Source organism: Muntiacus reevesi, chromosome X, assembly GCF_963930625.1.
Source record: "Muntiacus reevesi chromosome X, mMunRee1.1, whole genome shotgun sequence".
NCBI lineage: Eukaryota > Metazoa > Chordata > Mammalia > Artiodactyla > Cervidae > Muntiacus > Muntiacus reevesi.
In genome coordinates, this window is record NC_089271.1 from 29,725,179 (window position 1) to 29,752,045 (window position 26,867).

At 39.6% G+C, this 26,867-nt stretch overlaps 1 protein-coding gene across 5 annotated transcripts in view; it reads right to left on the reverse strand.

Annotated features, from left to right (window-relative positions):
- The window catches only part of TAB3 (TGF-beta activated kinase 1 (MAP3K7) binding protein 3), a 90,712-nt gene extending 65,659 nt beyond the window's left edge, over positions 1-25,053 (reverse strand). For all 5 annotated transcript variants that reach the window (XM_065915039.1, XM_065915043.1, XM_065915038.1 and 2 more), the window contains exon 1: positions 24,875-25,053. The gene's annotated coding sequence lies outside the window, so the exon portion shown is untranslated. The remainder of the gene's footprint in view (positions 1-24,874) is intronic.
- Positions 25,054-26,867: the final 1,814 nt, after the last annotated feature.

Below are 26,867 nucleotides of genomic sequence, written 5' to 3' on the forward strand. Positions count from 1 at the left end.
CAGACTCTAAAGAATCTGCCTGCAATATGGGAGACATTGGTTTGATCCCTGGGTTGGGAAGAACCCCTGCAGAAGGAAATGGCAACTCACTCCAGTATTTTGCCTGGAGAATCCCATGGACAGAGGAGCCTGGCGGGCTACAGCCCCTAGTGTTGCAAAGAGTTGAAGTGACTTAGCAGAAGCAGCAGAACGACTGATTCGTGTTGATGCTTGGCAGAAACCAACATAGTAAAGTAACTGTCCTTCAATTAAAAATAAATAAATTTAATTAAACATTAAAAAAAAGAATCCTTGGATAGTGACAAAAAAATTACAGTGACAACAGTTCTCAAGAGAAAATGGAGTAGTACTAAATTTGAGGAGGATGCATCCTCAAACCTGTAAACAAGTAATAACTGAACACTATGTAAATTAAAAAGCTTCAAGTAAACAAGGGCATTTGATGTTCACAGTTGGATGGCATCAGTGATTCAATGAACATGAACTTGGGCAAACTCCGGGAGATGTTGAGGGACGGGGAGGCCCGGCATGCTACAGTTCATGGGGTCGCAAAGAGTCAGACACAATTGGCGACTGGGCAAGAACAACAAAAATGTAAGGTAACTGCTCAAGGCTTTCATTATAAGGATGCTGAAAATAAGATGTGAGCACCATTCAGAAGCAGAAGCACCACCAAACATATAGAAACACTGACACTACTGCTAGGAAAAGCTTCTGAGGCATAAAAGCTTTTTGCTTTCCATAAGATTCAGAAGATTGGACTCTGTGGGAGAAGGCGAGGGTGGGATGTTTAGAGAGAACAGCATCGAAACATGTATATTATCAAGGGTGAAACAGATCACCAGCCCAGGTTGGATGCACGAGAAAGTGCTTGGGGCTGGTGCACTGGGAAGACCCAGAGGGATCGGGTGGAGAGGGAGGTGGGAGGGGGGATCAGGATGGGGAATACATGTAAATCCATGGCTGATTCATGTCAACGTATGGCAAAAACCACTACATTATTGTAAAGTAATTAGCCTCCAACTAATAAAAATAAATGGAAAAAAAAGATTCAGAGGATCAAAACAAGTAAGATTTAGGCTAGGATCACATAAACAGTGATTAGAAAAGAAAGGAAAGCTTACAGAAAATACCCAGTAAGGTCAGAGACTTTTGAGGTTAACCATGAGTGACAAGAAAGATGACAAGTACATTGGAAACAAAAGAGACATCTTTTTTAGAATTAGAAAAATTGAGGTATGAGCAAACAGGGAATGGGGTTAACTATCCATGTGGGGTGATAAAGGATCAGTGACAAAGCAAACTTTCAACAGAGCAGAGGGGTTGGCAAATTCCAGTGCACGACCATATTCTAGAAACGAGGTAAAGTGAGAGGCAGTGAGGATGGGATATGAAGGAATAATGTCCCCATTATCTCAGTCTTTAGGACACAAGTCATGAGATCATTATATTACATGGTGCACAGAAAAAAGAAAGCATAATGTGACAAAACTGGGAAATCAGTGACATATATAGGCAAGTGTTAACTGGCCACAATAGCTGAAATGAAACACTGTAATAGTCACAGACGACATAAACCACTCACCAGCTGTGGGGCCACAGACAAGTTTCTTAACCTCTGTTAGCCCCTGTTTCCAAATCCTTTGCTTAATACCATACCTCACAAGATGTTGTAGAAATTAGTTTTACACAGAAGGAAAATGTCTGTAATTTGTAAAGCACCATATTCATTCAAGAAGAAGCTTGCTGCTGCTGCTGCTAAGTCGCGTCAGTCATGTCCGACTCTGTGCGACCCCACAGATGGCAGTCCACCAGGCTCCCATCCCTGGGATTCTCCAGGCAAGAATACTGGAGTGGGTTGCCATTTCCTTCTCCAGTGCACGAAAGTGAAAAGTGAAAGTGAAGTCACTCAGTCGTACCCGACTCTTCGAGGCCTATCAGGCTCCTCTGTCCATGGGATTTCCCAGGCAACAGTACTGGAGTGGGTTGCCATTGCCTTCTCCGAGAGGATGCTTGAGAGCTTTAATAATGCATCAAACAAGAATCTCAACAGAACTGCCTCCTTTTTTCTATTTCACCAAGACAAACACATTATATTTACAAATGGGCATACTAAAACAGAAGTCATAATGGTAACAGTAGAACCAGAAAACCATTCTTAACAACAAGTGGGGGAAAAAACTTAATTGATATTGTATACCCCAATTTCAATATTAATTAAAAGGGACTTCACGTTCTGTCATCCATAGACTTATTTTTAGCTGAAACTTTAATTTGTCCATTGTCAAGGACTAGAAACTTGCCTAGGTGTAAGAGACTAAAATTCTGCTGAGTATTCAGGTAACAATTTATTTATAATCTCACACACACACACACACACACACACATATGGGCTGCGACCTTTTAATTAAAATGAACAAAGTTAACCAAGTGACTACAGCTACATGAAATAAAATTTAAGGAAAACAAGGGTCTGAGTCTGACCTAGAAAATAAGACAAAATCATGTTCTGTCATAAGAGCCAAAGGGAAGGCTCCTTCTCTTGGTTATGGCATATTAGCTAATTTGAACCAAACTTCCCACTAAAGACAAATAATAAAGCTGGACAAAATATAAAAAATTACTTTCTTAAAGGATTGAAGAATGAACGGGATAATGCTTTCTGATCCATTAAAGGACTGGAATTCAGAGAGGTGAAACCAGCAATTCAGAAGAAACTGAAAGTTAAATTGTACCTTACAGCTAGGTAGGCCCAGAGGGACAACAGGAAAATCCTCTTCACTAACCTCAGATTAGAAACCTGAAGGGAGCTTAAGAATATAGGTGCGCCAGAAATTAAACAGTCCATAAATTGAAAGCAATTTGGCCCTGAGTCATCTGGTTAGGCCAAAAATATCTTGAGAGCAGAGATTTGTCTAAGTAATCCTAGATTCCCTCAAGCAGATGCCACTATCCCCGACCTCCCCCCAAAAAAATCCTTCCTGGAAGATATCATCCGTGGCTCATGATTTCTCAAGTAATTTTTCAACTTCAATGCCCAGTAAACAATTAATGACAACCAGGCACTTGGGGAAACAAGACACATAAGATCAAAAGCAACAGAAACATAAAATAACAAGAGGCTCACAGAGACTCCAAATAATAGAATTAACAAAGACTTTATATTATACTTAACATGTTCAAGGAGATGAAAACTTTAAAACCTCAACAATGAACGTGAAACCATAAAACCTGATATACCAGATTTTCATTAGAAGCAAATAATTATTTTGTTGAAAAACACAAAAACTGAAATTAACCATTCAATGAACAGGTTTAACAGCCAATGGACACAGCTGAGAGGCTGGGTCAGAGAAGGGCTGGTTGGAAAAAAGCTCAGATAAAGAGACAGAAAGAAACATGGGGAAATGGTGTGAAGATCTAACATACAATACAGTTAATTGGAAATCCAGAAGGAAAGGAGAGAGAGTATGGGGTAGAAGCAACATTTGAATAGCTGAAAATTTCCAAAACTGATGAATGATGTCAAGTCACAAATTTAAGAATATTAATGAGTTATTAGCTGAAAATGAACAAAGAAAAAGCCACTAAGGCATCCTAAGGTGGAAAGATGATTACTTTGAAAGAAGCAACAATGCTTAATTCTCAATGATAAAGATGGACGCTAAAAACATGTGTAATGGAATCTCTAAGTAGCAAAAACAAAAACAACTGCCAACCTAGTATTCCCATACAGAGAAAATACCAATCAAGAGTGAAAAGTATGGGGAGACACAATGGCAGAGTAGAAGAAAAAGAGCTGACCTCTTCTTATAAAAAGATCAAAATCGCAACTAACTGCTGAATGACCATTGAAAAAAACAAACAAAAACAAAAAAACACTGGAACCTTCCAAAATGATATTCTATATCCAAAGACAAAGAAGTCACAAGATGGTAGGAGGAATGCAATCGTGATAAAATCAAATCCCGTAACGGCCAGGTGGACAACCCACAAATCAAGAGAAAAATTATACCACAGAAGCTCTCCAACAGACATGAAAGGTCTGAGCCTCAAGTCAGGCTCCCCAGCCTGAGAGTAGGGCAACAGGAGAAGCACACCCAGAGAATCTAGCTCTGAAGGCCAGAGGGCTTTGACTGTAGGAATTCCACCAGACTGGGAGAAACAGAAACTCCCAGAGGAGGATTAATACAAGATCTTGTACACGCCAGGACCCAGGGCCAAAAAGCAGTGACTCATAAGAGCCTGAGCTAGACTCACCTGCTGGTATTTCAGGGCCTTCTGTGGAGGCAGGGGGTGGCTGTGGCTCACTGCAGAGACAAAGACACTGGCGGCAAGAGTTCTGGAGAGTACTCATTGACATGGGCCCTCGTGGAGGTAGCCATCTTCTCACCAAGACCTGGCCCCACCCAACAACCTACAGGCTCCAGTGCTGGGATGCCTCAGGCCAAACAACAGGGCGGGAACACAGCCCCACCCATCTGCAGACAGGCTGTTTATAAAGTTTTCTGGAGCCCACAGCTGCCTGATAAGCACAACACCTGACCACCAGAGGGACAAGACCCAGCTGCACTCACCAATGGGCAGGAACAAGGCCCTCCCACCAGGAAGCCTGCAGAAGCATCTAAGACAGCCTTATTCACCAAAGGAGACAGCAGAAACAAGAACCACAACTCTGCAGCCTGCAGAATAGAAACTACTACAACAGAAAGTTAAGACAAAATGAGATGGTAGATGAGTATGTCCCAAACGGAGGAATAAGAGAAAACCTTAGGCTTCCAGTTCAAGATGGTGGAGTACAAAGAAGTGCACTCATCTCCTCCCATGAGAGCACCAAAATCACAACTAGCTGTTGAACAACCATCGACAGGATGCTGGAACCCACCAAAAAAAGATACTCCCACGTCCAAAGACTAAGAAGAAGCCCCAGCAAGATGGTAGGAGGGACATAATCACAATTAAAAATTAAATCCCATTCCCACCAGGTGGGTGACCCACAAACAGGAGAAAAATAATACCAAATAACTTCTCCCACTGTTGTGAAGGTTCTGAACTGCATGTCAGGCTTCCCAACCTGGGAATCTGACAAAGGGACTGGGAATCCCCAGGGAATGTGACCTTGAAGGCCAGCTGGATTTGATTATAATACTTCCACAGGACTGGGGGAAACAGAGACTCCAGTCTTGGACGGCAAATATAAAATCTTGCATGCATCAAGACTCAGAAGAAAGGAGCAGTGACCCCATAGGAGACTGAGCCAAAACCAGCTGCTAGTGTTGGAGGGTCTCCTGTGGAGGCTTCGGTCAACAGGGGCTCACCACAGGGATGAGGGAACTGGCAGCTGCAGTCCTGGAAGACTCCCCTTGGTGTTAACACCCTTAGGGGTCACCATTAACCCCAAAATGGAGCCCAGAGCCCCCATAGGGCTCGGTTGTCTCAGGCCAAAAAAACTACCAGGGAGGGAGCACAACCCCACACACCAGCAGATAATTGGATTAAAGCTTTACTGAGCAAGGTCCTGTCCACCAGAACAAGATCCAGTTATCCCACCACCAGTCCCTCTCATTAGGAAGCTTATACAAGCCTCTGAGCCTCCTCCTCCATCAGAGGGCAGACAGAAGAAGCAAGAATCACAGCCCCAGAGAGACTAAAAGAAAAGCCACATTACAGAAAATTAATCAGCATGAAAAAGCAGAAAGTTATGTCTCGGATGAAGGGACAAGGTAAAACTCCTGAAAAATAATTACATGAAGTGGAGATAGGCAAACTTCCAGAAAAAGAATTCAGAAAAATGATAAGTGAAGATGATTCAGGATCTCAGAAAAAGAATGGAGGCAAAGACTGAGAAGATGCAAGAAATGTTTACTAAAGACCTACAAGAACTAAAGAACAAACAGACAGATGAATAATGCAATAGAAGGAATACAAAGCAGAATAACTGAGGCAGAAGAATGGATAAATGACCTGGAGGACAGAACGGTGGAAATCACTGCCACAGAGCAGAATATAGAAAAGAGAATGAAAAGAAATGAAGACAGCCTAAGAGACCTCTGGGAGAACATTAAACACACCAACCTTCGCATTATAAGGGTCCCAGAAAGAGGAGAGAGAGAGAAAGGATTTGAGAAAATATCTGAAGAGATAATAGCTGAAAGTTCCCTAATTTGGGAAAGGAAATAGCCTACCAAGTCTAGGAAGCACAGAGAGTCCCAGGCAGGATAAACACAAGGAGGAACACCCTGCGACACATAGTAATCAAACTGACCAAAATGAAAGACATTGAGAAAATACTAAAAGCAACAAGGGAAAAATGACAAATAACATACAAGGGAACTCCCATGAGGTTATCAGCTTATTTCTCAACAGAAACTACAAGCCAGAAGGGAATGGCATGATATATTTAAAGTGATGAAAGGGAAGAACCTACAGCCAAGAATACTCTACCCAGCAAGACTCTCCTTCAGATCTGATGGCGAAATCAAAAGCTTTCTAGATAAGCAAAAGTTAAAGAGAATTCAGCACTACCAAACCAGCTTTACAACAAATGCTAAAGGAACTTCTCTAGGCAGGAAACAAGAGAAGGAAAAGACTTACCTATAGAAAATAAACACAAAACAATTAAGAAAAATGGTAATAGGCTCATACATATCGATAATTACCTTAAATGTAAATCAATTAAATGTACCAACCAAAAGACACAGACTGGGTGAGAAGAAGAAAACATGTGCATGTATGAACTTCCACTTACCACATCACTCTGCTTGACCCCTGAAATTGCATGTAATTATTTCATATTGTTAGGTTAATCATGTTCCTATTACTGTTTGCAATTGTATTATCTTTTATTTTTTGTGTGGCTATTGATTGTGAAAACTAATAAACATCTTTTACTACTGTGATTATGTAACTATTACTCACTCAATACCATTGTATCATGACTGGTCAACAGAAAAATAATAGAATTCTGTATCACCAAACTACCATTCAATAGAAAGATCTGTAATCACTTTTTAAAACAAGATGCAAACTAGAATTATCTTGGAATATTTTGAAAAATACAAATGCCCAGGTGTTGCTTTTTTTCACTAGCTCCAGATATGTTTCTAGTGAGCAGTCATATTTAAAAACAACTAGACTATATAAGGATCTTTTACTTTTATCTAGTTTGTTTCACTTTATCTATTTCATATTCAGTGCTCCCATTTCACTTAGTTTATGTTTTCCAATTTCTCCCTCTCTTTTGTTTTGATGTTCTTTCTCAAGCCTTTCAGGGCTTCTCTGATAGGTCAATTGGTAAAGAATTCACCTGCAATGCAGGAGACCCCAGTTCAATTCCGGGGTCAGAAGATCTCCTGGAGAAGGGATAGGCTACCCACTTCAGTATTCTTGAGCTTCCCTGGTGGCTCAGTTGGCAAAGAATCTGCCTGTAATGTGGGAGACCTGGGTTCAATCCTGGGTTGGAAAGATCACCTGGAGAAGGAACAGCTACCCACTCTGGTATTCTGGCCTGGAGAATTCCATGGAGAAAAGAGCCTGGCAGGCTACAGCGCATGGGGTCACAAAGAGTCAGACATGACTAAGGGACTTTCACTTTTTCTTTCTCAAGCCTTTATCAAACATAGTAGAAAAGCTTTTGTATACATATATAAATAACACATACATATATTTTAGAAAACTTATGAATTTCTGCCTAGTTAAAAAATTTATGACATTTTGATTCCACCTGTTTCAGTTATTACCAGAATGCTAGATTTCTAATTTAAAAATTAGATATGCACCAAACAACAAAGATTTACTGTATAGCACAGGTAACTATAGTCAATATCTTGTAATAACCTACAATGGAAAATAATTTCAAAAATAATATATGTGTATAACTAAATCACACAGAAAAAGAATTCTACTTTTTGAAATTTAGGCGTGCTTATCTTTTTGCCAGTTTTTCAAAATGTCCTGTAGAAATCTAATAACAAGGTATGAGATACAATATTTTAAACATATTTGTGTAGGACAGAAGATTAATATAAATTGATAATAAGTACAAATCTATTATATTGAAATTATTAATGACATCATTCAAGATGCTCTGATTCTTTTTTCTACACTTGATAAAATATTCCCAGAGGAATGTTAATACGTTTCAGTATGATTATATATATATTTTCTTTTCCCTTATATTTCTTCTGATTTTTGCTTTATGTACCTTTCTTAGTTATAAGGTGTCTAATGGTTTATGAGGTCTATCTTCTTTGTGAATTATACCCTTCATCATTAAAAATGTTCATCTTTGTTTCATTTAAAAATAAATAAAAAGAAAAAAGATAAAACCCTAGAAGAACAGCTAAGTGGAGACAGGCAAACTACCCAAAAAAGAATCTGGAGTCATGGTAGTAAAGATGATTCAAGGCCTTGGAAAAAGAATGGATGCACAGATTGAGAAGATACAAGAAATGCTTGACAAAGACCTAGAAGAACTAAAGAACATACAAAATGAATAATACAAATACCTGAAATAAAAAATGTATTAGAAGCAACCAACAGCAATGGCAGAAATCACTGCTACATGATAAAGAAAAAAAGGATGAAAAAATGAAGACCGTCTAAGAGACCTCTGTGTTGTTGTTCAGTTGCTAAGTCATGTCTGACTCTTTGTGACCATGGACTGCAGCACACCAGGCTTCCCTGTTCTTTACCATCTCCTGGAACTTGCTCAAACTCATGACCATCGAGTCAGTGATGCCATCCAACCATTTCATCCTCTGTCACCTGTTCTCCTCCTGCTCTCAGCCTTTCCCAGCATCAGAATCTTTTCCAATGAGTTGGCTCTTTGCATCAGGTGGCCAAAATATTGGTGTTTCAGCTTCAGTCCTTTCAATGAATATTTAGGATTGATTTCATTTAGGATTGACAGGTTTGATCAAACCAGCCAACCAGCCAAGAGACCTCTTGGAGAACATTAAATGTACCAACAACTACATTATAGGAGTCACAGAAGGAGAAGAGAGAGGGAAAGGACCTGAGCAAATATGTGAAGAGATAACAGCTGAAAACCTTCCTATCATGGGAAGGAAACAATTACCCAAGTCCAGGAAGTACAGAGAGTTCCAGACAGGATAAGTCTAAGGTGAAGCATGCAGAGGCACGTAGTAATCAGATTGACAAAAAAATGAAGACAAAAGAAAAAAATTAAAAGCAACAAAGGGAAAGGCAACAAATAGCTATAAGATAATTACCACAAGATTATCAGTTGATTTACTAGCAGAAACTCTGCAGATCAGATGGAGAAGGCAATGGCACCAGACTAGCAACCAAAGACCAGAAAGACAAATTAAGGAAACAATCCCACTTACCATCACATCAAAAAGAAGAAAACACCTAGGGATATACCTACCTAAGGAGGCAAAACACTGATACTCTGAAAACTGTAAGACAAAGATAAACGAAATCTAACATGACATAGAAAGATGGATAGATAGAGCGTGTTCTTGGATAGGAAGAATTAATATTCAAATAAGTATACCACCCAAAGCAATATACAGATTCAGTGCAATCCCTATCAAATTACCAATAGTATTTTTCACAGAACTAGAACAAAAATTTTAAAATCTGTACAAAGATACAAAAGAACCAAAGCAATCTTGAAAAAGAAATGGATCTGGAACAATCAGGCTCCCTGACTTCAGGCTATACTATAAAGCTACAGTCTTCAAATCAGTATTATGGTACTGGCACAAAAAGAGAAATACAGATCAATGGAACAAGACAGAAAACCCAGAAATAAATCCACCCACCTATGGTCAATTAATCTACAACAAAGGAGGCAAGAATATATAATGGAGGGCTCTTCAATCAGTGGTGCTGAGAAAAACGTGACAGCTACATGTAAAAGAATTAAATTAGAAGATTCTTGGGACTTCCCTGGTGGTCCAATGGTTACAAATCTGCCTGCCAATGCAGGCAACATGGGCTTGATCCCTGGTCCAAGAAGATCCCACATGCCTCAGGGCAACTAGGCCCATGCATCACAACTACTAAGCCCGCACTCTAGATCCCATGAGTTGCACACAATGAAGCCTGCACACCTAGAGTCTGTGCTCCACAACAAGAGAAGCTACTGCAATGAGAAGCCCACACACAGCAATGAAGAGTGGCCCTTTCTCACACCAACTAGAGAAACTCCATATGCGACAAAGACCCAACACAGCCATAAATCTGTCAATCAATAAATGAATAAAAATAATAAACTGGAATATTCTTTAATACCATTTACAACAATAAACTCAAAATGAATCAAAGACCTAAATATAAGACATGATACTATAAAACTCTTACAGGAAAACATATGAAGAACACTCTTTGACATAAATCACAGCAGTATCGTTCTCGATCTGTCTAATAGAGTAATGGAAATAAACACAAAAATAAACAAATGGGACTTAATTATACTCAAAAGCCTTTGCAAAGGCAACCATAAACAAAATGAAAAGACAACTCACAGAATGGCAGAAAATATTTGCAAACTATGTGACCAACAAGGGATAAATCTCCAAACCTACAAACAGCTCATGCAGCTCAATACCAAAAAAACAGCTCAATCAAAACATTAGTGGAAGACCTAAATAGACACTTCTCCAAAGAAGACACAGAGATGACCAAGAGAAACATGAAAAGATGCTCAACATTACTAATTATTAGAGAAATGCAAACCACAACTACAATGAGGTATCACCTCACACCACTTAGAACGGCCATCATCAAAAAGTCTACAAATAAATGCTGGAGAAGGTGTGGAGAAAAAGGAACCCTCCAACACTGTTAGTGGGAATGTAAATTGGTACAGCCACTACGGAGAACAGTACGGACATTCCTTAAGCTAAAAATAAAGCCATATGACCCTACAATCCCACTCTTGGACATATATCTAGAGAAAAATATGGTCTGAGAGAATACACACATCCCAATGTTTACTGCAGCACTGTTATTATCAATAACTATAACATGGAAGCAATCTAAATGTCCATCGACAGAGGAATGGGTAAAGAAGATGTGGTACATGTATACAATGGAGTATAACTCACCCATTAAAAAAGGTGAAATACTGCTATTTGCAGCAACATGGATGAACTTAGAGATTATTACACTGAGTGAAGTTAAGTCAGAGGAGAAATATCATCAGACATCCCTTATGTGCAAAATCTAAAAAGAAAATTATACAAATGAACTTATTTACAAAACTGAAACAGACTCACACAACTTAGAGAATGAACTTATGGTTACCAAGGGAAGGGTCGGGGGAAGGGATAGTTAGGGAGTTAGGACTGAACTCCTATGTACACATTGCTATATTTAAAATGGATAACCAACAAAGTCCTACTATATAGGACAGGGAACCCTGCTTAATGTAATGTGGCAGCCTGGATGGGAAGGGAGTTTCGGAGAGAACAGATAACATGTGTGGCTAAGTCCCTTAGCTGTCCACCTGAAACTACCACAACCCGTTGTTAAGTGGCTATATTCCAATGTAAAATAAAAAGTTAAAAAAAATAAGAGGGAGGGGAAAAAAGGCAATATACCCAGTATCAAGAATGAAGAAGGTCTGAGAAAAATGAATACATATATCTACCCAAAAACTTGTCCATGAATATTCATGGCAGGATTATTCCTACTAGCCAAAAAGCAGAAACAACTCAAATGTCCATCCACTGATGAATGATCAAATGAAATATGGTATATCCATACAGCATATTATCTGGCAGCAAAAAGAAACAAAGTACAGTTGACCCCTGAACAACATAGGGATTAAGGTTGCTAACCCTTCACACAGTTGAAAATCTGAGTATAATTTATAGTTGGTCCTCCATATACATGATTCCTCCATATACACGGTTCCTCTATATTCACTGTTCCATATTTGCAGATTAAACCAAATGTGGATTGTGTAGTACTGCAGCATTTTCTACTGATAGAAGTCCCCATGTAAGTGGACCCACACAACTCAAACTCCTATTGTTCAAGAGTCAACTGTACTGATATATGCTACAACATAAATGAACTTTGAAATCAATATGCTAAGTCAAAGAAGCCAGCACCAAAGGACCACAAATTGCAAGGTTCCATTTATATGAAAATTATAGAAGAAACAAATCTATACAGGCAAAAAGATCTGTGACTGCCTAGGGCTGATGGGGCAAGAAGTAGCTTGTGGAAAATGGGGAGTCACTGCTAATGGGTGCAGTGTATTTTTTTGTCCTGAAATTGATTATGCTGATGGTTGTACAAATCTGTGACTGTTATAAAAACCACTGAATGGGGAAGCTGTATGGTTATACCTCAAGGCCATTTAAAAAAAGAATAAAAGGAGGGATCTTCACTGAGGAATCTGAAGAAAAACAAATGATAGAAGTATAATTTTAATGCTGATAAACTGAAAATTCAGATTAAAAGGACAAATTTTAAAAAATATAACTTACCAGTTTTATGAAGAAATAAACCCATATCAAGCATCTTTCCCAAACATGATATAAATTAAAAATGAATCACAAGAGGAAAACTGAAAAATTCACTAACATGTAGAGATTAAACATGCTACTAAACAACTAATAGGTCAACAGAGAAATCCTGGTGGCTCAGATGATAAAGATTCTGCCTGCAATGCAGGAGACCTGGGTTCAATCCCTGGGTTGGGAAGATTCCCCTGGAGAAAGAAATGGCTACCAACTCCAGTATCCTTGCCTGGAGAATTCCATGAACAGAGGAGTCTGGCGGGTTACAGGCCATGGGGATGCAAAGAGTCAGACACGATCGAGCAACTAACACAAACATGCAAAAAATACCTTGAGACAAATGAAAACAAAATACACCAAAATTATGAGATTCAACAAAGTAGTTCTAAGAGGGAAGTTCATAGTAACAAAGGCTACCTGAAGAAACCAAAAAGATGCCAATAAACAACAGAACATTACACTTCAAGGAACTAGAAGAAGAAAAAAGGAAGTCTGAAGTTAGTAGAATGAAGGAAATAACAAAGATCAGAGTGGAAATGAATGAAATAGAGACCAAAATGACAACAGAAAAGTTCAATGAAACTAAGAGCTGGTTCTTTGAAAAAGTAGACAAAACTGACAAATCTTTACAAGGGATACTACAGAAACACAAAGGATCATAAGAGACCACAATGAACAATTAAATACCAATAAAGTGGACAACCTCAAAGAAATGAATAAAATCCTACAAACACACAATCTTCCAAGAGTGAATCATGAAGAAAGAGAAAATGCGAATAGATCAATTACTATTAGGAAGATTGAATCAGTAACCAAAAATCTCCCAACAAAGAAGAATCCAGGATCTGAGAGCTCCACTGGTGAAGTCTACTGAACATTCAAAGAATTAATACAAATCCCTTCCAAACTCTTTCCAAAAAACAGAAGAGAGAAAAAACAACAACAACAAAAACCAGAAGAGGACACTTCCAAACTCATTTTAAAAGGCCAGAATTGGGCCGATACTAAAACTAGACAAGGATACCAAAACAAAGGAAACTATAGTCTAAAATCCTTGATGAACATAGAGGAAAAATTCTCAACAAAATATTAGCAAATGAAAATCAACAGTACATTAAAAGAACCATATACTATAATCAAAGGGTTTATTCCAGGGAGGCAAGGATGGTGCAATACTTGCAAATCAGTTAATATAATGTACTACATTAACAAGATAAAGGATAAAAATCATATGATCATCTCAATAGATGCAGAAAAAACATTTGACAAAATTCAACATTCATTCATGATTAAAATTGTCAAGAAAGTGGGTACAGAGGAGTGGAAAGATATATGTACAGGTCTACCGCTAACATCATATTCAAAAGTATAAAGCTGAAAGCTTTTCCTCTATGATCAGGAACAAGCTAAAAATGTCCACTCTCATCACTTTTATTCAATGCAGCATTGGAAGACCTAGCCAAAAAATCAGGCAAGAAAGAAAAAGCATTCAAACTGGAAACAAAGAAGAGTTATCAATATTTGCAGATGACATGGTATCATATATAGAAAACTCTTAAGACTCCATCAAAAAACTGTTACAACCAATAAACGAATTCAATAAAACTAACAGATACAAAATCAATACACAAAAAACTTTTATTTTACTGATAAAATGATGGCTCAGTCAGTAAAGAATCCGCCTGCAATGTGGGAGACCTGGGTTAGATCCCCGAGTCAGGAAGATCCCCTGGAGGAGGGCATGGCAACCCACTCCAGTATTCTTGCCTGGGAATCCCCATGGACGAAGGAGCCTAGTGGGCTATACTACAGTCCATGGGGTCACAAAGAGTTGGACATGACTGAGAGACTAAGTACAGCACAGCAGAGAGAAATTAAGAAGACAATCCCATTTACAACCACATCAGAAAGAATAAACTACCAAGGAATAAATCTAATGAAGGAAGTTAAAGATCTATATTCTGAAAACTACAAGACACTGTTGAAAGAAACTGAAGACAGAAAAAAAAATAGTACATGCCCAAGAACTGGGAGAATTAATATTGTTAAAATGTCCATACTACCTAAAGCAATCCACAGATTCAATGAAATTCCTATCAAAATTCCAATGGTATTTTTCACAAAAAGAGAATAAACAATCCTAAAATTTATAGGCAATCACCAAAGACCTCCAATAATCAATGCAATCGAGAGAAATAAAAATGCTGGAAGCATCATGCTTCCTGGTTTCAAACTATATTACAAAGCTATACCAAGCAAAACAGTATGGAGTTGGCATAAATACAGACATATAGATCAATGGAGCAGATAGACAGTCCATTACAACACAGAAGCCAAGAATATATATTGGGGAAATGACAGTCTCTTCAATAAATGGTGTTGAGAAAACTGGACAGTCACACATGCAAAACAATAAATGGACCACTATATTACATGATACACAAAATTAATTCAAAATGGATTAAAGACTTGAACATAATACTCTAAACCATAAAAGTCCTAGAAGAAAACATAAGCAGTAATCTCCTTGACATAGGTCTTGGTAATTATTTTTGGACCTGACATCAAAAGCAAAAAAAAAAACAAGTGGAATTACTTCAAAACAAAAATGCTTCTACACAGAGAAAAAAAACCATTAAGAAATGAAAAAGCAACCTATAGAATGGGAGAAAATATTTTCAAATCACGTATCTGATAAAGGACTAATATTCAAAATAGACAAAGAACTCACATAACTCAATAGCATGCAAAAAAATCTGATTAAAAAATTGGCAGAAGATACGAATAGACATTTTTTCAAAGACGACATACAGATGGCCAAAAGGTACATGAAAAGCTATTTAACATCACTAATCATCAGGGAAATGTAAATCAAAACCACAATGAGAGACCACCTCACATCTCTCAGAATGACTACTAGTAGAAAGACAAGAAATAACAAAAGCTGGCAAGGATGTAGAGAAAAGTGAATACTTGTGCACTGTTGGTGGTAATGTAAATTGGTGCAGCTACTATGGAAAACAGCAGGGAGGTTTCTCAAAAATATTAAAAATAAAACTAGCATATACAGTACAGCAATTCTGTTGGGCTATTTATCTACAGAAAATAAAACCACTAATTTGGAAAGTTACATGCATCCCCCCCACCCCCGTTCACTGCAGCATTATTTATAATGGTAAAAATATGGAAACAACCTCAGTGTCCATCAAGGAATGAATGCAGGAAACCACGGTATATATACACAATGAGGGCTCATTTCTAGCACATAGTAAAGAACTTTTACAAATCAGCAAGTCAAAATAAGCAAGGAAGTACATGACACATTTCTGAAGGAATTCCGTAGAAAACAGTTATAAAAGCACAACACCTAGATCTAGTTATAAATATTGACACTTTAAGATTCACAAAGTAAAACATTTTACCATATATTAATGGTTTCAAAATTGTTTACAGATGCCAAGTCAGTTTTCTCATTCTCTAGTCACAACTCTAAAACAAATACGTATCACTGAAAAAGTCCTGTTTAAGAAATTTTTGCCTACTCCAAAGTCAAAAACTGAGGCCTACCGACATATCCATCAACAATAGAATGATACATAATGATATATTCACACAATGAAATATACAGTAATGAGAAAGAACAGTTAACAACTATACACAATATAGATAAATCTCACATTCATAATTTGAGGTTTATCTATATTCTCACCTTGCACAAGAGACTACAGTAGGATTCTATTTATATAAAATACAATATAGGCAAAAACAATTTCTGATGTTAAAAGTCAGGGAAATGGTTAGAGGGCAGTAGGTGACCAAAAGGGTACACAAAGGGGTAACTAATTTTCAAAACTGATTAGAGGATATGAGAGCAAAAAAGTTTGAAGTCCACTGCTTTCAGGGCAAATCACAGAAATTAAATAACACAAATTTTAAAAAGCAGGTATCAGACAATATGCTAATTGCCAGAGCTCTCAAACCAACTGGAGATTCTTAAACTTACAGTAACAGTGGTTTGTAATTATTCAAACCTCAAAAGATAAACTGATTTATATCTAGATTAGTGACTAATGCTGATTCATAAGGATGCAAGACAAGCAACATGATCTTGTAAGGGTTCTAGTTTATTTTATTCAAGTAAGTTGATTTACAATGTTGTGTTAATTTCTGCAGTACAGCAAAGTGATTCAGTTATATATACATTCTTTTTCACATTTTTCTCCATTATGGTTTATCACAGGATACTGAATATAGTTCCCTGTGCTATATAGCTTTTCATTAAGTAAGAGGTTCTTTCAAATCTTAGAAATGAATAAACTGACACATCTAGTCAAATCTCCTAAATTCACAAACGAAGAAAACTAAGGTCCTTTGAAATTGGGTGATTTGTCCAAGGTCATAAGCAGCTCTTGATAAGTAGAAACAACTGAAGCTATTTAAGTTCTCCCCTCTCCCAGCTTTCTATAAGTTCTAGGGGACTTCAACCCACCAAGGGTTTGTTTATTGGCAGGGTCCCTTAATACATACCACATTCAATTAAAACATTTTCATCCAAATGTTACCAACCCAAAATTAATTTTTTTGCCATCCATGACTAATAGCCAAATACTATTTCTGGGGCAGAAAAGATAAGACCTTCTAAAGTAAAGTTCATGACGTGCAACCTAACAGATAACTTTCTGTTTACACTAAATGATGACCGTGACATCAACTGTAAGGCATATGTGATAATTTAGAATGACAATGGCACCTATAGCATACAGTACTCCTGAAAAAGACAAAATAAGATCAATCATGACCTCACACTGAGGTCAATACATATAAATAAACAAATGTGCTAAATTAGCAACAAGTTATTGTACAAACTTAACATTAATTTCTCAACCAGAATTACAAGTACTTTCTGCAATTCATTCCAGTTAGTTTCTATATTCAATATGAAGTATGCCTTTTATACATCTTTAACGATTTAAAAAGATGTCTTGTCATTCTGAAGCTAAATCCATCGAAAGCGAACAAACAGCACATGAAATAACCCGTTTAGTCCAACATATTTCTAAATTATAAAAATGCTTTAGTCTCCACCCTAACACCACAGCATTCTTTCCTCTGTCGTAGGACTCTTCTTTTATTTCAAACTATAAAGTTCACTGCCAAGATGAATCCCTGAACTAGACATCCCCAGGGGAAACACCTGGCCTTTTGAGGACCTGCAGAAAGGTTAAATCCGAAAATGGTTTTATGGCCACAGAAACATATCCCCTAAAGATTAAAAACGACCTAGTAACTAAATATAACATGGTACCCTCAAATGGATCCTAAAACAGAATAGGACAGTAGTAGGAAAACTAGTGAAATCAAATAAATCTCAGTTTAGCTAATAATAAAATACCAATGTTAGTGTCTTAGTTTTGACAAACATACCATTGCTACATACACCTGGATGAAGAGTATATGGGAACTCTGTTCTATTTTTGCCTGTTTTAAAAAATGACTTAGCAAGAAATACCAGAAGGCAAAAAATTTATATCTCAATTTTGATCCACAGTCAATATTTTCAGACAATGCGTCTCCACATCCCTACAAGGATCCCCCCTAAAACGGGGATGAGGAGATATACACAGAAGGGACTCTTTACTTAAGAGTCACCTATTTCTCCAATGCTTCAATATTATAAAATAAACTCCCAGAAAAGCCTCAAAAAAAAGATGCTTATTTTAGGCAGGGATGAAAATAAAAAGCTATGAAAGTACTTCTCAGTGGAAAGGGAGGAGAATAATCCTATTTAACTACAACAGCTATGTGCAATGAACAGCCAAAGCTTAATAATACATATATATACACACACACACACACACATATATATATAAAACATTTCTTATGCACTCACCAATGGGCCAGGTGCTGTTTTAACTGCTTTACATGTATTAACACATTTAACACTGCCCCAAACCTTGTGAAGTAAGCAGTACTTACATTTTACATGAGAGGTTCTGTGACAGAACAGAAATTTGACAGCAACCACTAGGCGTGCTGCAATCCTAGGGTCACAAAGATTCAGACACAACCTAGCAACTGAACAACAACTACACTACATAGCTTTTTGAGGAGGAAAGCCAAGAAAAACCTCCTGCCTTCTAGAGACCAGATCCCACTACTTACCCTGTGCTTAGCTTCCACCAGAAAAGAAAGCTCTCTGCCCAAGGCTTGGGAGTCCTTGCTAGAATTGTGAACGAATGTGACCCCAACATGCCACCTTCAAGATTGTGTTCATAATCTCTCTGTACCCGATGAACTCAGTGCATATTCTTCTTGAGACATTGTTATACATAGAAGTTCATTTTTATAGTACTATCAGTCCTCAAATTCAGATATGTTGGGCTGGCCTGGGAATCTGAAGGCCATATGGGACATTATTTCTGTGGGAAATTGGTGCTGATTTTCAAAAAGTAATACTTATAAATGAACCATTTAGAAATTAAGGCTCTGGCTACATAGACTCTGGCCTTATACTTAACACAAATTTTAATAAAGACTCTGTGGTTACTCAAATAACCCAGTTTTGCTCATAAAGTCAAAGTGGCACAGTTCCTTTTATCTAACATAGTAGAAACAGTGTTACTGGGAAAAAAATAATTTAATATTTTATGGATCTTCTGTACTGTGGCTGATTTTGGACGTATCCAACAATGAATATACTGCTCTCCCTGCCACTCCCCCCAAGTTTTGCATTAAAAAACCATTACAGAATAAACAAATATATCTTACACATACACACAAACTCCCAGAACAGAAGGGGTATCATATCAGAAGGTAGCTAAAGTAGTAATAGCAGCAGTAATAATGATGATGATAAAGTAATAACAGAATTAACTTTTTTTGAGCATTTACCATGGCCAGGCATTTTCTAAATACTATGCATCCTCTGGCTCATTTAACCTTCATGAAAATCCTGTGAGGTAGATATTACATTATTCCAATTTCAAAAATGAGGAAACAGGTCAGAGATTAAGCAACTTGTCCAAGATCACAGAGCTAGTTAGTGTGAAAAGTAAGATATGAGTATCTCAGAATTTTACCCCTAGAGATTACATTTTAACCACTGCAATCTGTGTGCAATTAAATAATTTGGTAAACTCTTAAAGGGCATGAGAGTGTGCTCGGTGGCTCAGTCATGTCCAACTCTTTGTGACTCCACAGACCGTAGCCTGCCAGGCTCCTCTGACCATGGGATTCTCCAGGTCAGAATACTGGAGTGGGTTGCCATGCCCTCCTCCAGTGGATCTTCTCCAGGGATCAAACTGGTGTCTACTGTGTCTCCAGCACTGGCCGGTGGATTCTTCACCACCTTAAATGAAGTGCACTTAACTCTAATTCATTTTTAAAATGAGTGGCTTGGAGACAAAAAAAGGGGGGCCCATCTTGCCTTTTAGTAGGAATAAGTGAAAGTCGTGTCTGACTCTTTGCAACTCCATGGACTGACTACACAGTCCATGGAATTCTCCAAGCAAGAATACTGGAATGGGTAGCTGTTCCCCTCTCCAGGGGACCTTCCCAACCCAGGGATTGAACCCAGGTCTCCCACATTGCAGGCAGATTCTTTACCAGCTGAGCCACAAGGGAAGCCCAAGAATACTGCAGTGGGTGGCCCATCCCTTCTCCAGTGGATCTTCCCAACCCAGGAATCGAACTGAGGTCTCCTGAATTGCAGGCGGATTCTTTGCCAACTGTGCTATCAGGGAAGCACTTATTAGCAATATGTCCGTCAAACAAGCTAAGACCGAACACATTTAGGGATAAAAAAATTTAAATGTATTTTGCTTTGCTTTTATCACTTTGAAATTCCTTACTTGTTTGAACAATAGAAACGGTGGTAACAGCATGCAACTTGAACAACAAACTAGTAAAACTTAAAACACACTGTCCATGTTTATCACTAAGTAAAGAAACTTGGGTTAAATAACTGCAATAGTTCCAATACCCTTGAAAAGTTTCAGAACAGCAGCAAGAAATAGTGGGAACAAGATATTCTTTTATGATAAAGAAAAACTCTGTTCTTTCCACAACATTGTAACATCTGCTCCAAGGACAAACATTAATTAATCCTGGATAGAATGGACTTCAATTGTATTTCAAAACATGTGTCTAAATTCAGAAATTTTTCACTGACCATCTAAAAAGACTATCAGCTTATCTTCGAAAAGAGCCACCTGACTCCCCTAACATGTAATTTTGGATAGCTAAACATCTGCTCCCTACCATCCCACTGAGTAACAAAACGCACACAACCCCAAACAACTTCTGGAGCGCAAGCTGGTTTTTTCAGTCATCTACTTGAGCCTCGAACTTGCCTTCCCAGGAAACAAAGATCCAGTGTGCCTAGCTTTCAAGACAGCCCACTAAAGCTTAAACAACCATAAGGATACAGAAATATAATAAAATACTGAACCTTCATGAGCAATGTTTCTATCAGAAAACTCATTTAGCAGTCAAGAATAAAAGAACATCCCTGCCCCACTAAACCTTGGAAATAAAAAAGAATTCTTCCCTCATCTTAACTGAGTCAGCTTCCCTAGAACCACAGGCCTAGGCTTCCATGATCAAGGCCAAGCAGGAGGAAAGGTATGAAAGAGGGCAGTGGACAGTGTACTAGGCTTCAGAGTTAGAAGGACAAAAAGGCAGCGCTGTGGTGGAAGGAGATTCTGGGACGAGAAGGCAACACCTACTTGGGAGTAAAGGAAGAAGGAGGGGGGGATGGCAGCTAAAAGGAGCAAGGCAAAAGCATGTCAAGGTTGGGCTGGACTGCAAAAGACAATGAGGGAACAGTGGCTACTCTGACAGCAGATGGGCTGTTACAAGCTTTCCCCCTTAATGCTTAGGAGAGACAAGGAAAAGAAAGAAATCACAGGAAGAGTCTTGACAAAGCCTCCCTCTTTCTGGCTACTCTTGTTCTACTCTGCAATAAAGAATGCAGTGAGTTAAGGGGTCTTATCAGGGTCCCTCTTGACCTCAGAGAGCACATGGATCTGGAGAAGGGGAGCGGACCTAGAAGAGTTTCGTTGCCCTCTTTGTCATCATCCATTCTGCCAAGGACCTCAGTGTCAACTGAGAACTAAGGGAAAGCTCCAGGTACCAACAAAAACAGGGTCAGAAAGAGAGGAAGAAAAGTTAGGACAGAAATTTGAAGCAGGGGGGAAGTAAGATATTGGAGGGTTAGACAAATAAATTAACAAATTGCCAATGAATCAAAGTACATGTTCTTAAATATTTAGAATTCATTTTGGCAATTTCAAATATGTCATCAGGACCATTTCACTTTCTGACATGAATATGTGGTCATGGTAATAAACTGAGGCTTATTATGAGGAAGGTATGAAGCTAAACTTCTAAATACATATGAGACAATTTCCTGCTATCTTTTTTTTAATACGGTAGCAATATAAATCATTTCAGAAAAGCTTTTTTATTTACTTGGTGAGCACTCACTTAACATTATCATTTATTGACTTTTCTGGCCCAATAACCCAAATATCATGAGTAATTAACCTTCACAAATAAGGAATTTATTTAACCCGTTCTTGGGAGTGTACCTATTAAGAAAAACTTGCTCAATCATTACCAAATATGACCCATGAAGACTTCAAGATATTATATTACAAGCAAAGCTCCAAACTCCATAAAACATGAACAGATGCATCCTGAGGAGTGCAGGACTTCTTTTTCCTCCACCCTCTTATGCCCATGTTTCCAGAACTTCCAGCCTGGGTTAATTAATTTGACAGATAAACTTAACCAAATGACCTGCTAGAAGATGAGTGCCAGCACTTAGCATTTGTTTTCTTTTTTTTTTTTAATTTCAGCTTTCAGCGGCTACTCTTCCAGTTGAACTCTCTCTTGAGCAGAGATAACGGTCAGGTAGGCAAGTTCAGCATCGTGACAAACATGCCAGAGGAGAGACCAGTGGGGGATAAAAGTGAACAAAGGGCCACATGCTGAGAAGATGTTTCTACTGTTTCACCAACATCTCAGATGGTTTTTCACTCCCTAGCCCTGTAAAAGATTATGCTGGATCCCAGAACAGCTGCTGTATTTTTCTGCAAAATACAAACTGCAAAATACAGAGGTCCAAAACCTCTGTACTAAACTAAAGAGAAGAAAAACAGCATCTGCTATCAAGTACTTCACTTGCTGGAGAAGGTAGGTGGGTGGGTGAGCAGGTGGGTGGATATGTGTGCATAAATCTCCAAGTTATGATAAAGCAAATTCAAATCCTTATAAATAGTTTATATTTTATTTTAGTCATATAATTTCAAAAACTACTCAGGACTAGAATAAACAAGATATTTGATCTCTGATGTATCTTTGGCATGCTGAAACTGAAGGCAAAGTTACTGAAAACATCTGAATTTCAGATAGGTCACTACCGGCTACTAGCAGCTCTCACTAATCAGCAGGCTTGTGCTAAAATGTTACCCTGGCTAGAAAATTGACACATATGAAAAGGAGAAAAAATAGATAATTTTCAACCAAGGACACCAACTGCTTTCAAGATTACCAACAGAACTGAAAGATTTCTTTGTAATAAAAATTTCCATTTTCCCAAAATGTATATTAGTCAGCACATATACTTATGCAGAGTACAGTAGAAAAAGTACATATTCTAGAATCAGACACACATCAGTTTGAGTTCTAGCTCCACAATTTACCAGCTATACGACCTACTCATGAAAGTTACTGAAGAATACTGGAGGTTAGTGTCCTTATCTGTAAAACAAAGATAATATTATTACCCTTAGCACACGGTAACTATGAGGATTAAATGCAAACATACATAACCCACCAAGCCCAGTGTCTGAATACTCAATATTTGATCCCTTTGCTCCAACACAAACTGTTCAGAGTGTGCTGACAGTGTCAAAGAAACATGTGGAAGAAAATTCAGAGTGACAGAACACAGATTACTTGTCAAAACATATACTGTCAAATGTAAAAACAAAAATCACATATGTAATATTTACTTTCACTAAAGCCCATTGATTAAGAAGGCTGTAAGGGGGAAGGGGCTAAAATGGAAACACTTCCTATCATACCGGCATTTAAAATTATGTATGTATATATGTTTGCATTCTTCAGGTATTCATAAAAGATACCATCACAAAACTTACCATGGCTAACACAACACTGTAAATCATCTATACCCCAATAAAAAAATTTTAGGTACATAAAAAAAAAAAACCTTACCAGAGGTGATGCCTATGGTACTTAGCTTTTAAAAGCTAGGATGATGCCTTTAAAAGCAAATACTGTGAAACATTAAACTCTCCTCTCAAAAGCCCTTTCTTAATAGAAATGTTTCTTCCTTCTTACAAATGTTCTGGTATATTATTGCAAAATATCTGCAAAGCAAAGACATAAACTAAATCCCCTTATCGTTCCAAAAGGAAAAAGTGTGCAAAAGAAACTAAGTTTGTCAAGTTGTTCTTCTTGCCCATTCATTCTTGTTCTTTTACAAACTGAAATACATGACAAGCCAAAATTACTGTCTGATTGACAAATGTCACTGAGGAACTCGGGGAATTGACAAGCCATGTCTGGACCAAAGGTGACAAGTTTTCTTAAGCAATTTAAAATAAATTACGTTTCAGTAAAGACAAAAATGCTTTGCATCAACGGTATGAACTTTTGACTTTACATGCAGCTTACTTTTTAACCCATCTTGTCCCCCATTCCCCCAACCCCGCCCAAGTCCTACGTTTATTTAGGCACTTAAATGTGCTGGCACACAGCACTAAACTATAGAACTCCAACTGGGAATAACTCTGTTTTGGACCTCTGAGGACTGCTTCTGTGATCTTCTTTAAAAGAACGTCGACAGTATGTTCGCCTTACTCCACACCTGCCAACAATCATTGGCAAACGTCTTTTCGAACAATTAACTCCTATAGCTACTAGTCTTCCCCAGGTTCTCTCAACACCCTCAACCACCCCAACCTTGCTAGTCTTCATTCCCAAACGCTTTTGGGGAGGCTTGAAGCCAGTACACAGAGGTTCACTATCTGCAATGCCCAGGGTCCGGCGAGGAAGGACCATCATCCCCTCTGCTGGGGGGCGAAGGCCAACCCAGGCCCCCGGCCACTCCCTCTCTTCTCGGCCTCCCGGGGCGTCCCGGGCGGGCGCGCCAGGCCCTGCGCAGACCTCCGGCAGCCCTGCAGTGCTCCGAGTCCGCCGCAGCCCCTGGCCGAGACGAGTCCCCAGGACACCCGCAGACCAGCACACGCCCACCGCCCGGGAGCGGGGTCACCGAGACGACCCCGGGGCCACTCCCGACGCCCCGGCTCGGGCAGGTGCCGGGCCTCCTCGCGGACACTCACCCGCAGCCGCTGCTCCTTGTTGGCCGCTGCCGCCGCCTCGCCCTCACACCAACCGCCAGCTCCCGCGGGGGGTCCGGGCCTGGCGCCGCTTCCCCGCCCGACCCCCCTTGGGTGCGCGCCGAGCGGGGCCCGAGTCCGGTGAGAGCCGCCGCCGCCCCCTTTCCTCCCTCCTCCTTCAGTGCGTCCCTCCCACCGAGGCCCGCCTCGTATTTCCTGGATCCGGTCTCGGCGAGAGCTTGGCAAGCCAGCCTCCAGCTTCAGAGCTCGCGTTGAGCGCCGTCGCTCGCCAGGCACAAAGATGGCGCCGCCGGGGACGGCCGGTGGCGATCTCGCGAGGCTTCCCCCACAAACACGGGAGGGCGGGGACCCATGGGAAAGGCGGTCAATGAGGGTAGCCTGAACTGACTTCAAACGCTACCCCAAATCGGAAACGGGCAGCACCAAACGAAAGTTACCGCGCCTGCGCGCGGGACAACGGGGACGCATGCCCAAAACAACTCCTGAACTAGTACCCAGTTCTCCGTGTTTTACCTGTTTCCTCGGAGGCGCGGGGCAGAGACCGAGGGGGCGGAGTAACCTGAACTGAAACCCGGGCGAAAACTGGGCGGGACCCGGAGGCGAAGAGAGCGACGTCACTTAAGGCTTGGTCATCCCTCGAGAGCTCAAACAACCTGCACACTTTGGAGACTCTGGGGATCGTCCAACCCTTTCCTCTCCCTACTCTCCCTGTCACCGAGTATTCTTTGCAAAAAGCCTCAGCTGCCCCTTCGTCCTGTTCTGGGTTCGCTTGCTGTGTGCAACCACAGTCCTCCTGTTTCCCACGACACCATCTAACTTTCTCTTTCATTTTGGCGCTACAGGAGCCTTTCAAATCTCATACTAAAACAGCTGCTTTTGTTCCTGTTTTATTTTTCCTCGCTCTTTCATTTATTCATCCATTCAAACTCAGTGTTTTTCAAAGTTTTTCATATGTGCCAATCACTGAGGAAACATGTGCTCAGACCTCGGATTTGTTGTCCTAGGACGGAGACGGGCAAGGAAAAAACTATGATAATTCAGCACAGTGAATTCTATGATAGATATGAAGAGAGACTGATACTGGGGGTGAGAAAATTCTTGAGGGGTGTCTCACAGTCATGGGATTTTAGTCCAGTGAATTACACGGGGAGATGTCAGGAAACAAAACATCCCGATTATTTTCACGGAGAGAATTTAAAGAATTGATCATTAGATGACTGAAAAGGCAAGTTCAGTTCAGTTCAGTTCAGTTGTTCAGTCGTGTCCGACTCTGTGACCCCATGAACCGCAGCACGCCAGGCCTCCCTGTCCATTACCAACTCCCGGATTCCACCCAAACCCATGTCCATTGTGTCGGTGATGCCATTCAACCATCTCATCCTCTGTCATCCCCTTCTCCTTCTGCTCTCAATCTTTCCCAGCATCAGGGTCTTTTCCAATGAGTTAGCTCTTCGCCTCAGGTGACCAAAGTATCGGAGTTTCAGTTTCAACATCAGTCCTTCCAATGAACACCCAGGACTGATCTCCTTTAGGATGGACTAGTTGGATCTCCTTGCAGTCCAAGGGACTCTCAAGAGTCTTCTCCAACACCACAGTTCAAAAGGCAAGAGAACTCTTTTTAATATATTGTTGACATAGCAACTGTGTGAAGCAGCTCCTATGCCTAGAGCTGGTGGAACCAAGGAAAGCAGTTAGGATTATTCCAGTCATTATAATTTGGACATTTAGACCAGGGGCATTGTGGAACTGAAACCGCTGAGCTGGACGCAGCATATCCTGATGCTGGAATCTCTGAGGGAGGCTTGAGATGCTGTGTCTGCAACTGGGAAAACGGCAAACTGCTTCCAACTGCTGCTATGGGAAGGAGCCACTGTCCTGAGCGCTTCCAGTCTCCTTGCAGCCTGGGAATGAGAATGAGACACAGTGCAAAGCTGAACCTGATCCATGGCCTGAAGCAGAGCAGCTGCAGTGTTGA